This window comes from Rhagoletis pomonella, unplaced genomic scaffold (assembly GCF_013731165.1).
Source record: "Rhagoletis pomonella isolate Grant_MI unplaced genomic scaffold, Rhpom_1.0 Rhpom_scaffold_01318, whole genome shotgun sequence".
NCBI lineage: Eukaryota > Metazoa > Arthropoda > Insecta > Diptera > Tephritidae > Rhagoletis > Rhagoletis pomonella.
This window is the reverse complement of record NW_023459872.1, coordinates 38618-42719: the sequence shown is the minus strand read 5'-3', so window position 1 is coordinate 42719 and position 4102 is coordinate 38618.

The window sequence follows — 4102 nt, the reverse complement described above, 5'->3', positions numbered from 1 at the left end:
AGCAAAAAATGTGCGCCCAAATATGCAAGGAAAGCTTAACGTCGAAAAGCTGCAATCACAGCCAACAGCCAATGCATTCGCTACTCGACTCTCACACCTGCTCTCAGAGAGCACTCTTCAACAAACCGACATATGCGAGCAGTGGAACCTCATCTCCCGCTCATTAAGTACCGCCGCCGAAGAAGTAGTCGGATTTCAGCGAGCCCGAAAGAACAACTGGTACGATGAGGAATCGCAGGAAGCTGAAGAGAAAAAAGATGCCGCCTACAGGGCCACGCTGCGATCGGGCGCAACGCGCGCTATGTGGGACCGCTATAGGGATCTGAAGAGGGAAGCGAGACGTATTTGCCGCAATAAGAAGAGAGAGGCCGAAATACGTGAGTTCGAGGAGCTTGAAATGCTGGCCGACAGGAAGAATTCCCGAAAATTTTACCAGGGAGTTAGACGACTTACGGAAGGTTTCAAGACCAGGGCGTACTCCGATGTTCAGAATGTACTTAAATTGTGGAGGGAACACTTTTACAACCTACTGAATGGTAGCAGCACGGAAAGTTGTGGAGAAGAAGAACCCGATCCCCCACTCGATAATGACGGAGTCGATGTTCCTCCGCCTGACTATGAGGAGGTACGAATAGCAATCACACGGCTGAAAAACAACAAATCTGCTGGAGCTGACAGCCTGCCAGCTGAGCTATTCAAGTACGGTGGCGAGGAGCTGATGAGGTGCATGCATCAGCTCGTATGCAGAATATGGTCAGACGAACGCATGCCCGACGACTGGAATTTAAGTGTACTCTGCCCAATCCACAAGAAAGGCGACCCCGCCATCCGCGCCAACTACCGCGGGATTAGCCTTCTAAGCATAGGTTTTAAGGTCTTATCGAGTGTATTGTGCGAAATACTGAAGCCCACTGTCAACGAACTGATTGGGCCTCATCAGTGTGGCTTCAGACCTGGCAAATCCACCATAGACCAGGTATTCACAATACGTCAAATCTTGGAAAAGACCCGCGAGAAAAGGATGGACACTCACCACCTATTTGCCGACTTTAAAGCCGCTTTCGACAGCACTAAACGGAGTTGCATATACGCCGCAATGTCTGAATTCGGCATCCCCGCTACACCGATACAGCTGTGTAAAATGACGTTAGCAATACCACCAGCTCCGTTAGAATTAGGAAAGACCTTTCCGAGCCGTTCGCCACCAAACGGGGTTTCAGACAGGGCGACGCCCTTTCATGTGACTTATTTAATCTGATGTTAGAGAAGATAATAAGAGCTTCAGAACTCAATCGCTCAGGAACAATTTACTACAAGAGCGTGCAATTGCTGGCGTACGCCGATGACATCAACATCATCGGTAACAATAACCGCGAAATCTGTTCTGCCTTTTACAAGTTAGATAAGGAAGCAAAGCGAATGGGTCTGGTGGTAAACGAGGACAAGACGAAGTATCTCCTGTCATCAAACAAACAGTCAGCACATTCGCGCCTTGGCACCCACGTCACTGTTGACAGTTACAATTTCGAGAAAGTAGAGAATTTCGTTTACTTGGGAACCAGCATTAACACCGATAATAATGTCAGCATTGAAATCCAACGTAGAATCACTCTTGCCAACAAGTGCTACTTTGGACTGAGTAGGCAATTCAAGAGTAAAGTCCTCTCTCGACGTACGAAAACCGCGCTCTATAAGTCACTCATCATGCCCGTGCTGGTATATGGCGCAGAAGCATGGACAATGACAACATCCGATGAGGCGGCTTTTGGAGCATCCGAGAGAAAGATTTTGCGGAAGATTTACGGGCCTTTACACGTTGGCGACGGCGAGTAGGTACCGCTGAGCTGTATGAGCTTTACAACGACATGGACATAGTGCAGCGAATTAAAATACAGCGGCTCCGCTGGCTTGGCCATGTCGTTAATGGACACTGACGCTCCAGCTCTGAAAGTATTCAACTCGGAACCCGCTGGTGGTAGCAGAGGAAGAGGGAGGCCCCCGCTGCGATGGAAATACTAGGTGGAGAGGGACTTGGCTTCACTTGGCATTTCCAATTGGCGTCAGTTAGCACAGAAAAGAAACGACTGGCGTGCTATGTTGAACTCGGCCAAAATCGCTTAGGCGGTTACAGTGCCAAATAAGAAGAAGTGTAACTCACGTGCCCCAAGGAGGCATCGAAATCGCGATTTGAGTACTGCAATCACTCGCTCAACAATATTTCTTGCTTTGGAATGAACGGAATTGTAGCGGCTTTCTGGACTCGGTCGCTGATCGTTAAGGTGTCATTAGAAATGGTTCTAATAGGTAACCAGCGTCGCCCAAAAACTTTTATGTAAAACTCATTTCAATATTATTTGTAATTTCATACCAAGAATCCACGAATTACGTTCACCAGCTTCATATTTTTCTTGTAAAAACCTTCTTACTCGGCTGGTATTCCAAATTAAGGAATCGTGCCCAGAGCCTGAATGTCTGGCGTCTACGTATCTTATGATCACAGATCTAATACAAAAAAGAATAAATAGTTAGTAATCACTTTCATAAATCATGTTCTTTCAATTCTTTACAATCATTGCATTTACATACGTTAAAGAAACCTTTTCTGTTGTAGTACAAATGTTGAGAGCTTTTGCAGGGACCAATTATTTTTATATGCGTACCGTCTACACAGCCAATGATTCCAGGAAAACCAGTTCGTTCAAAGAAACTTCGCTTGCACTCCATCGCCTCATCTTACGACATTTGGAACTTAACCCAGTTTTTGCAAATTGTAGTTTCCATCGCGTCTAACACCTCGGATAAAATTTTGTTTACCGTGAGTTGGGCCAAGGACAAATTAAAGTCATTCACAACGCTTAGTTGATATGACCCTTGCGCAAAAACCGCAAAGGAGTTGCCAGTTTTATTGTTGGCGAAATTGCAGACTTTCGCGTGTTGCGTTTTAGTTTTGGGCGGATTTGCTCTGGAACAGTGATTCCCAAAGTGGTCCAGGTGAACCCCCAGAGGTCCACGGGAGACTCGACGGGGGTCTACGTTGGCGTGAAAAAATATGGGGGTCCATGAGTTGTAAGTGGGGGTCCACGAAAATTTATCTGGTTTCGATGGTAAAGAAAAAACCGTTGCTAGATAGTCTCTTTATTTAACTTTAATTTCTTTTTTTGCGGTGTATAGTGCTCTTGACGCACTGCGCACTTACTTTGTGTTTTCATACGTGGGAAAGCCTTAAAGGCCACCTGCAGACTAAAAAGAACCGGATGTTGGTATAACACTGAGTGGGGTGCGGCGGACATTGCTGGCTGCAGAGATTTAAGCACTTGTGTTTTTTCAATGCTACAGTATAGTACACCACCATTACCTTTGTTGAAGAGATTATATAATGTTCCCTGAGACTGAATGCTGATTTGATTCCATCACTGACACCGGACTCACACATTATCGAATCTTCACGGATGGCTTCAAAACTGACTCCTGGTCATGATCTGGGGTCTTTTTCGAAGTTATTTGGGATAAGCTTCACTTTTCTGTTGTTGAATATGCTTCGCTCTTCCAGGCTGAGGTAATTGCAATCCTCAAAGCCGTGGACTTCGTAGTAGAACATAGGTGGAGGGGAAGGAGTTTACGTGTCTGCAGTGACAACCAAGCTGCATTTAAGGCATTGGCCAGCCTCTAACTACTTCCAAACTCGTTCCGCAAGGCAAGTCTCGACTAAACATTGCCGCCTAAAAATCTACATGCAAAACATTTCTGGACTAAGAACTAAATCTCAGCTTGTGCGGTTGTTTAGTTCTCATCTTGAATACGACGTTATTGTCCTCATTGAAACTTGGCTGAATGAAAATTTCTACAGTGATGAGTATTTCGACTCTAACCTTTACAACGTCTTTCGTAAAGATAGAAACTCCACTCTAACTGGCTTAGCGAGAGGTGGTGGCATTCTTATCGCTGTGCAATGTAAGCACCATGCTTCTATTATTCAACTTGAAAATCAAAATGCGCTACTCGACCAACTGTGTATTAGAATTCGTGGTAGTTCCGACCAGCGTCCGGACTTTGCTCTGATCGGAGTAGATTTACTCCGATTTATCTTTTAAATTTGAAATCT